Below are 10,558 nucleotides of genomic sequence, written 5' to 3' on the forward strand. Positions count from 1 at the left end.
CCTTCTGTTTCTATTTTTTGAAACAGCTTCAGGAGAGTAGGTGTTATTTTTTCTTTAATTGTTTGGTAGAATTCCCCTGGGAATCCATCAGGCCCTGGACTCTTGTTTTTGGGGAGGTTTTTGATTACTGCTTCAATTTCGTTACTGGTTATTGGTCTATTCAGATTGTCAATTTCTTTCTGTTTCAGTGTTGGTAGTTTATAGGTTTCCAGGAAGGCATCCACTTCTTCCAGGTTGCCTAATTTATTGGCATATAGTTGCTGATAATAATTTCTAATAATTGTTTATATTTCCTTGGTGTTAGCCATGCTCTCTCCCCTTTCAATCATAATTTTATTAATTTGGGTCCTTTCTCTTTTCTTTTGGATAAGTCGGCCCAGAGGTTTATCGATTTTATTAATTCCTTCAAAGAACCAGCTTCTGGTTTCATTGATCTGCTCTACTGTTTTTCTGGTTTCTATTTCATTGATCTGTGCTCTAATCTTTATTATTTCTCTTCTCCTGCTTGGTTTAGGTTTTATTTGCTGTTCCTTTTCCAGTTCCTTTGGCTGTAAAGTTAGCTTGTTTATTCGGAATTTTTCTACTTTTTTGAGTGAGGCTTGGATGGCTATGTATTTCCCCCTTAGGGCTGCCTTTGTGGTATCCCATAGGTTTTGGACCAGTGTGTTTTGGTTCTCATTGGTTTCCATGAATTGTTTAAGTTCTTTAATTTGGTGTTTGAATTCCTTCCTAATTTTTTCTTGTGACTGAGTTCCAGTTTCAAAGAATTGGGGTCTGAAAATATGCAGAGAATAATCTTAATCTTTTGGTAAAGGTTGAGACCTGGTTTGTGACCCAGTGTGTGGTCTTTTCTGGAGAAAGTTCCATGTGTGTTTGAGAAGAATGAGTATTCTGTTGTTTTAGGGTGGAATGTTCTTTATGTATCTATGAAGTCCATCTGGTCCAGTATGTCATTCAAAGCTCTTGTTTCTTTGTTGATTTTCTGCTTAGATGATCTGTCTATTGCTGAGAGTGGAGTGTTGAGGTCTCCTACTATTAAAGTATTATTATCAATATGTTTCTTTATTTTGGTTAACAGTTGGCTTATGTAGTTGGCTGCTCCCATGTTGGGGGCATAGATATTTACCATTGTTAGATCTTCTTTTTGGATAAACCCTTTAAGAATGATATAGTGTCCCTCTGTATCTCTTACTACAGTCTTTTGCTTAAAATCTAATTTGTCTGATACGAGAATTGCTACCCTAGCTTTCTTTTGAGGTCCGTTGGCATGAAAAATAGTTCTCCATCCCCTCACTTTCAGTCTGGATGTAACTTTAGGTTCAAAATGAGTCTCTTGTAGACAGCATATGGATGGGTCATGTCTTTTTATCTTATCTGCAACCCTGTGCCATTTCATGGGAGCATTTAGGCCATTCACATTGAGAGTGATTATTGAAAAATATGATTTTAGTGCCATAATGTTGCCTGTGAAGTCCTTGTTTCTACAGATTGTCTCTGTAAATTTCTGGTCTATATTAGACCCTATCTTGGGGTCTTTCTTCTTTTATAGAACCCCCCCTTAATACTTCTTGCAGGGTCAGCTTGGTGGTCACATATTCGTTCAGTTTTTGCTGGTCTTGGAAACTCCTTGTCTCTCCATCCATTCTGAAATACAGCCTTGCTGGATAAAGTATCCTTGGCTGCATGTTCTTTTCATTTAGTACCCTGAATATGTCTTTCCAGCCCTTTCTGGCATGCCAGGTCTCTGTGGACAAGTCTAACATTATTCTGATGGTCCTCCCTCTGTATGTGAGATATCTCTTCCTCCTGACCACTTTCAGGATTGTTTCCTTGGATCTAAGATCTGAGAGTTGTACTGTTATATGTGGGGGTGTTGGTCTGTTCTCATTGATCTTGGGAGGGGTCCTCTCTGCCTCTTGGACACAAATGCTTGTTTCCTTCCCCAGATTAGGGAAGGTCTCAGCTATGATTTGCTCAAATTTATCTTCTGGACCTCTCTCTCTCTCTCCACCCCATCAGGGATCCCAGTAATTCTGGCATTGGAACATTTCATGGCATCATTAATCTCTCTCAGTCTGATCTCTTGGGCTTTAAGCTGTTTTTCCCAGGCTTCCTCAGTTTCCTTCTTTTCTATCATTTTATCTTCTAGCTCACTAATTTGTTCTTCTGCCTCATTTACCCTGACAGTCAGAGTATCCAGTTTAGACTGTATTTCATTCATAGCATTTTAAATTTTGGCCTGATGAGATCTCATTTCTGCCCTTAGAGATTCTATATTGTTGCCAATATTTTTCTCAAACCTAGATATCGACTTCATATTTGTTACTCTGAGGTCTGTCTCTGACATCTTGCTTACGTCCATATCCATTAGGTCTGTGGCAGAGGCCATAGTCTCTGATCCTTTTCTTTGTTAGTGGTTCCTCCTCTTAGTCATTCCATTGGGGGGTAGTTGAGGTAATGTAGATTCCGAAGTATTAACCATAACCCAAACAAGATGCACCTGTTTTATAGGGACCCTAGGGTTGTCGTCCTCTTGTTCTTTCAGCCTGTCTTCTGGGGGTGGGGTCTGCCGCACTGTTACTCAGGCAACCCTGCTTAGGCAGAGTTGCCCTGCCCTCTGTGTGTGGGGGGGTGGGCTCAGTGAACACTGGTATTTTGGGGCTTTTGTTCACTGGCGACTTTCCCTGGCAGCTTTCCGTGTCTCTTCCAAGAGTCAGAGCAGAAGTAACCACATCCAAACCTCTAGTCTCAGAACAGAGAAATCACAGTCTGCTCTTCACTGAGTTCTCCAGGACACACAGTCTCCATTTCTGTCTGCACTGCTAAAAACCACAGCCACCCAGGTTGTGCGCCCCACAACAACTCTCCCAGAGGTGTATCCCAGGGCCAGCACATCTCTGCCCTTTGTGCTTTTAAAAGTGTGAGCCGGGGACACCTGGGTGGTGCAGTCATTAAGCATCTGCCTTCGGCTCAGGGTGTGATCCCGGCGTTCTGGGATCAAGCCCCACATCAGGCTCCTCCGCCAGGAGCCTTCTTCTTCCTCTCCCACTCCCCCTGCTTGTGTTCCCTCTCTCGCTGGCTGTCTCTCTCTGTCAAATAAATAAATAAAACCTTTAAAAAGAAAAAAAAAAGTGCAAGCTGCCCCCAGTTCACGCGTGCGCGCTGCCCCCAGTTCATGCGTGCGCGCATCCATTCCTCCTGGATCCTGTCAGGGGGCTGACTAAAGTCCTTTCCGCACTGCTACCAGTCTGCAAGTCTGTGCCCAGTCCCCAGCACTGGACACTTGTGCTCCGGTGTTATATCACCTTCCTGGTGCCAGCTTATGGTGGCTCCCTCCCCCTTCTGTTTATCTTCCAATATCTGCCCGCAGAATCTCGCCTTCACCCTTCCTACCTCCTCACAGGCAGTGCTTTTCTGCTTGTAGAGATCCAGATATATATATATATAATTCTTACATCTCAGGCTGATTTCATGGGTGTTTAGAATGGTTTGGTAAATTCAGGGGACTGGGGAACTGGTTGAAATAGGGTCTCCTACTCCTCTGCTGTCTTCCTCCTTATGCCTTAATGTTTCTTCTAAGAGCTAATTTAAAGAGACCACTTATCATATTGTTAGTTCCCATCAGTGACTAATTTTGTATTATTAGTCATTTTGCAGTAAAATGAGTGAGTGCAAAGACCTAACAATGGTTGTACAACTGGGGATAAAGTTCAAATCTAAAACTCATTGCAGCTCCTTCCAAGGCTCAATAAATGATTTAATTTTATTTGAAGAGTAAGCAGGTATCTAACATAAACTTCAGTGACTTTTATCCTCCTACATGCTTTCACTGTTTATTAGATTGTCAAAGGTAAACAAAAGTTCACTAATTTAAATTATGAGAATTGAATATTTTTAAATTGAAAAGCTTAATAAAGACAAATAGAAATGCCTTTGCCTTCTTGTGTGCTTCATTAATGTGCATTGGGTGTATTTGTGTTTTAACAATTGCTATGGTAATTATTCGTTTAGTGAACAGTAAATCTTGTGTAAAGAAACAGGATATTAAGCTCTGCCATTGCTCTTACTCAATATAGGCAATATTCCTTTTGAAAATGACTATACAGTATACATAAGGCAATATTTGTTCTCTTGATTTTCTTCAAGTTGGCAACAGAAAATGTAATAAATTTGGTATTTTATTTTGCAATAAAAATTCAGAGTTGAGCAATGAAAAATTGAGGCAGTATTTTCTCTAAGAAACAAAATTAATTGGATTTTACCCTTAATCATCTAATAGCAAAGCATTTGAGCCATTCTTGTATATTTCATAAAACATTTCATGAAAGCAAAGGGCAAATGTATGAGATAGAATGGAAAGAATGACAAAATATATGAAAAATAATACTTAAAATGTGTTTTGACACTTCATTTTTATGATAATGTATCTTCATATCTTTTGCTTAACTTTGTAATTCTAATTTATACCAATATTCACCCATCTGTGGCTTCTAAAGGACAAAGTTGTCTGTTATTAGAGTTCTCAGGGTATTATATCAAGCAGGAAAGAAAAATTCCTGGCATTTTCCCAATTGTCCTACTAGAATGGCAAACACAATTATGTGTCCACGTTCATTCTTAATTTGCTTCCTTTCTTAAGATTAGAAATTGTGAGATAAAAATGTCATTTAACTCTCAAATATAAAATCGACATGTCATCAGAAGTCATATTCTGATTATTTAAAAAAATAAGTGTAGCTATTTTCTATTATTAAAAATTTCATTTAGTTTGAACTTATGAGTGTATATTGGAAAATTCAGACAAAGAAATTAAGAACAGTATCATATGCAGATGCTTCATTTAAGAATAATTTAGTGTCCTTCATTTTCTTTTGACTCCTCCTTTTAACATTTCCATATCAAAGTAAAACTGGGTTCTATTTAGAAGTTAACTTGAAAAAGTATTTTAAATACATAATTTAAATTTTTCCAAGTCATGCCAACCTGTGAGTATTGTAGAGTAATAGTTACAGCACAAATTTTATTGTCTTTCATCTCATTTACTGTTACAGGAAATCAGCCCCATGCTGAGGCATCTATTTATGTTAATCTCCAGTCAGTGTTACATGTGTGCTAAAAAACCCCAAATCTGGCAATAATCATCACTTTGCCATAGCCATTTTCTCCTCCCCTTTACTGACTGTATTATTGATGAATTCTGATAAAGATGCTACATAAATGCACTTTGCTTGCATCACTATTTCTGATGTTTATGGTGAAAATGGAATCAATGCAGAAGGTGCCATCATTGATGATCCCACATCTCTTGGATGCTAGAATGATTCTACAGGACTAAAAGAACTGGAACGATCACCCTCTCATTTTCTCTTTTTTACACATCATTGACTTTGAATCTGAGCATCTCCAATTGCATCCTCAGTGTTTCTCCTTAGAGAAATAAGTCCATCAGCTGGTCAGTCTGTCTCCGCCAATCGTTCATCTGATGAGCCTTCTTTCTTTTCTCTACTTTTGGCAACATAGAAAACTCTTCTCCTCTGACCCCTCATTTATTCATCAAATAAAGCCAACTGTAAGTGGACTGTTAAACTCAGCTCACCCAAACATCATAGTTGTATAAAATAAAAAGCAAGTGCTTGCTACAGCAGCCCTTATACTAAAATTGGAACAACAAAGAAAAGATAAACATGGCCCCTTGTACAAAGATGACATGCAAATTTGTGAAGCATTCCATTTTAAATTTTTTAAAGGTGAAAAATAAAACATTGATTTATTTTTAAATAAAAAATCCATCTGACTTCAGGTTACAGCTACAACATGATAAGAACTTGGATATTAGCACTCCTTTACTTACACCGAGAAAAGAAGTTGTTGAATAAATTGAAATTCAGTGACTTTCTTAGACTTATCAGAGTTTTGTGATTCCCATGGCACATGACCACTCCAAATTCTAGAGAGACTGCAAGTATAGAGAATCACATCAGAGATATGTTTACCTAGAGCAGAAGCTACTGGAACCATAAACTGGTAGGACAACTTACATAGTAACTTTGGTGACTTGCTGAAGGCTGAGGGTAGGTTAGCATGAGATGGGCAAACTGGTAGGGGCTGCAATAGTAGATGGGCCTCCATAATTTTGTGGATTTCATCCTCAGGAACCCACTACATTTTAACAGTGAAGAGGCAAGAAAAATCTCATATTCCTGGCAAGGCAGGAGATATGTAACCGTTTTGAAATACAACTGGATAATTCTGCAAAACAAAGGCCCACTCTGCTGGAAAAAAGACTTTATCAGAGCCTTATCCCACCTGAAGGGAGGACAATTTTACAACTGCAGGCCTACTTAGCCAAACTATTTCAAATAAGGGAAGGGGAGGTGGAAGGCTAGGAAACACTTGTGAAGGTCAAGCCAGGAAAAAAGTTCTACTAAAACACTGAGATTTAATAGTAAGATTACAGATTGCTACCCACTACCTACAGTTTATCATCACAACAACAGGGCTCGAGCATAATAACATCGAATTATAGCCAAAAGAGCTGCAAAGCACAGGGTGTATTTAGGGAGGTGTTTTTAGAAAAACCCAAAGGCCATGGGGAAGACAAAAAGAAGGACACTAGGGAAATCTGAAGCTTGGACAGCTATTACTACAGCAAATATTAAACATGGCCCAACTCCTTGCCAGATTAACATGAATCTCACACTGAAATCATTTTATTTTGCTATTTGTCAATTCGTATGACCAGTTTTCAAAAATAAGTATAAGGCGTGTTTAAAAGGCAAGAAAAAATACAGTTTAAGAAGACAAAACAAGCATCAAACCAGACACAGCTATGACACAGATGTTGGAATTGCCAGACAGGGAAATTAAAATTACTATGACTTAATATGCTAGAATAGTAATTAAAAAAAAGTAGACAGCAAGCAGGGCAGATGGGTACTATAAGCAGAGAGATGGAAACTCCTAAAAAGAACTAAAATTGAACACAAGAAACCAAAAAACGCTTTCACAGAAATAAAAAAATGTCTTCAATGGGCTCATCAGTAAACTTGAAATGGCCAGGGAAAGAATCAGTGAGCTTTAAAATACGTCAGTAGAAGCACCCCATCTGAAATGCAAAGAGAAAAAAGACTGTAAAGCAGAAGAGTATATTCAAGAACCGTGGGATAATTTCGAAGGTGTAGCATACATAATTGGCATATCAGAAGAAGAAGAAAGATAAAAATATGCAGAAGAAATATTTGAATAATAATGTCAGAGAATATTCCAAAATAAATGGCAGATTCAAACCATAGATCCAAGAAGCTCAGAGAACACTAAGCAGGATAAATATTCAAAAAATATATAGATAGGCAATATATATTTTAACTGCTGAAAACAGTGGATACAAAGAAAATATTGAAAGAAACCAGATTATAAAAATACCATTCCTTACAGAAGAAAATGAATAAGAATTGCAATAGGCTTTTTATCAGAAACCATGCAAGCAAGGAAACAGTGAAGTAAAATATTTAAATATGGGAATTAAAAACAAACAAAAAAAACCCCAAACAACAAAAAACCCCACCAACTTAAAATTCTTTCTATACCAAAATTATTTTTTAAAAGTGAAGGAGTGGAAAGTCATCAAAGAGGGAGAAAAACCGTGAGCGACTCTTAACTATAGGAAACAAACTGAGGGTTGCTGGAGGGGAGGTGGGTAGGGGGATGGAGTAATTGGGTGATGGGCATTAAGGAGGGCATGGGATGTGATGAGCGCAGGGTGTATACGCAACTGACAAATTGTTGAACACTACATCTGAAACTAATGATATACTATATGTTGGCTGATTGAATTTAAATTTTAAAAAATGTGAAGGGGAAATAAAATGATTGTAGACAACCAAAATCTAAAGGAATTCATCACCACCAGACCTATCCTCCAGTAAATGTTAGAATTTTTTTAGGGAGAAGGGAAAGTACGTAGGTCAGAAACACAAATCCATATATGAAAAGGAAGTGAAGGCAAATAAAATCTTTTATTTTTCCTATTTTTAATGTAGTAGATAACTTTTCAAGTAATGATAAAAATATATTAAGTGATTATAGCCCATAATGAAATTAATGATGGCAATCTTCTAAAAAATGGGAAGGAGGAATTGAGAATACTCTATTATAAGGTATCTGCATTACTCATGAAATGGTATAGTGTTATTTCAAAGTGGACATTGATTAGTTGTAAATGTTGAAAATTCTAGGGCAACCGCTAAAAAAAATTATATAAAGAAATATAGTTAATATTCCAAGCTAGAAGTTAAAGTAGAAATCAAATACTGCTGGTCATCTGACTGTGTTCTTTTATAAAGTTATGTTGTCTGCTGTAGTTCTTTTGCTTTTCCATATGAATTTTTTAATCAGCCTGTTAACAACAACAACAACAACAACAACAACAACAACACTATGTTTTTGTTTCTAATGCATTGAACCTTTAGGTCATTTTGAGGAAAATTGATATCTTTTAGCAATACTAATCTTTTAAATTCTCTCAAGAATGTTTCCTAGCTTTAGTGTTCAGGTTCTTGGTTATCTTTCTGTCAGATTCACCTCAAATATTTGCAATGCCATTGTAAATGGTATTATTTTGAATTAATTTCTGATTATTAGACAGTATAAAAAATTGTGATTGCTTTTTATATATTGATCTGATGATCTGTATCCTTGCTAAACTGAATTACAGTTCTAGTAGAATGTTTCTATATGGTTATAGTTGTGGGTTTTTTTATAGATGCCCTTTTTTGGGTTGGCTTGTTGAGGAAGTTTCCTTCTATTCTTAGATTGGTGACAATTTTTTTTTTTTCTTAACGTAGTGTTGGATTTTCTCCAGTCCTTCTCTCACATCTATCAGGATGATCATATGGCTTTGTTTTTTATTCTATTAATAAAGTATAAAATAATGATTAGAGCCTGGGCTAGGGTGAATTAGGTGAAGCACTTGGGCACAAACTTTGAGATTGCTCCAGGATAATGAAAGATTGGGTACTTCTTTCAAATCAGCATGCTGGGCTCTGCACTCAGGTCACTCTAGTATGGGACCTGATACTGACTGATTTTCAGAAGTGGCGTAAACACTTTATTGCTGGAGTAAATCCCAATTGGCCATGGATATAATCTTTTAAAAAATATTTTATTGTATTGTTAATATTTTGTAGAGATTATATATGTGTGTGTGTGTGTTGTCTGTGTGTGTATACATACACACACACATATACATACACACACACAGGGTAATACTGACTTCACAGAGGGAGTTGGCCAGGTGTGTTTGGTCATCTCTGTTCTAGTAGCTTGTGAAAACTTGTTTTGTTTCCTTTAAATGGTTAGTGGTATCAATCAGTATGGCCCTTTGAGCCTGGGCTTTCCCTTGTGAGAAGTTTCTTATTTATTAATTACATTTCCTTATTCATTATAGGTCTGTTAATATTTTATATTTTTCTTTATGATGCTTTGGTAAATTTTGTCTTATAAGCATTTTCCCATTTTATATAATTTGTTTTTTTTTCCATTTTATATAATTTGTGTAATTTGTTGCCATAAAGTTGTTCAAGGGAATTCAGTATAATCCTTTTACTTTCTGTACTATCAATAGTGATGTCCTCTTTCAGGCTTCATTTTTGTAATTTGTGTCTTATATTTTGGTCAGACTAGCTAAAAGTTTGTGAATATAGTTTATATTCTGGTTCTGTGATTTCTTCTCTTGTTTTTCTTTTTTCTACATTAATGATTTCTACTCTAGTATTTAATATTTTCCCTCTTCTGCTTGATTTGGGTTTGGATTCCCACTATTTTCCTGGTTTATTAAGCTGGAGACTTAATGTAATTAATTTCAGACCATTCTTTCTATTTAATATGTGTGTGTATATGTGTATGTTTGAAGAAAAAAATTTCAGGTAAGTGCTTCTTTAACTACATTCCATAAATTTAGATATGTCTGCTTTTCTTTTATTCAGCTCAAAATATTTTCTGATTTCTCTTGTGATTTCTTAATTGGTCGACATGTGTGTTTATTCCACACATTAATGGATTTCCCATATTTATTTGTTCTTAATTTTTAAATTCCTTTCATTTTTTTTTTAAGATTTTATTTATTTATTTGACAGAGATAGAGACAGCCAGCAAGAGAGGGAACACAAGCAGGGGGAGTGGGAGAGGAGGAAGCAGGCTCATAGCGGAGGAGCCTGATGTGGGGCTCGATCCCATAACGCTGGGATCACGCCCTGAGCCAAAGGCAGACACTAAACAGCTGTGCCACCCAGGCGCCCCTAAATTCCTTTCATTTTTAAAACATTTTAAATGATTTCAGTTCTCTAGACGTATTACAGAATACACTGGTCTATCTTGGCGAATGTAGATGCACAGTTGAAAATCCTATGTATTGTGTTATTGTTAGGTAGAGGATTGCTGTGACTTCAGTTAGGTCAGGTTGATGGAGTTTGAGTCTACCGTATTCTGGCTAACTAACCTTTTCAGTTAAATGAACTGAGTAGGATGTATGCAAATCTCCAACTATGAATGTTGAGTTCTC

General features: G+C 36.6%; 1 non-coding gene across 1 annotated transcript; it reads left to right on the forward strand.

Moving 5' to 3' along the window:
• The first annotated feature begins 5,629 nt into the window (after positions 1–5,629).
• LOC113251594 (U6 spliceosomal RNA) lies at positions 5,630–5,737 on the forward strand. The gene has a single exon (XR_003314565.1). It is a non-coding gene; the product is annotated as a U6 spliceosomal RNA (small nuclear RNA).
• Positions 5,738–10,558: the final 4,821 nt, after the last annotated feature.

The sequence above is a fragment of the Ursus arctos genome, unplaced genomic scaffold (genome assembly GCF_023065955.2).
Source record: "Ursus arctos isolate Adak ecotype North America unplaced genomic scaffold, UrsArc2.0 scaffold_10, whole genome shotgun sequence".
Classification (NCBI taxonomy): Eukaryota; Metazoa; Chordata; class Mammalia; order Carnivora; family Ursidae; genus Ursus; species Ursus arctos.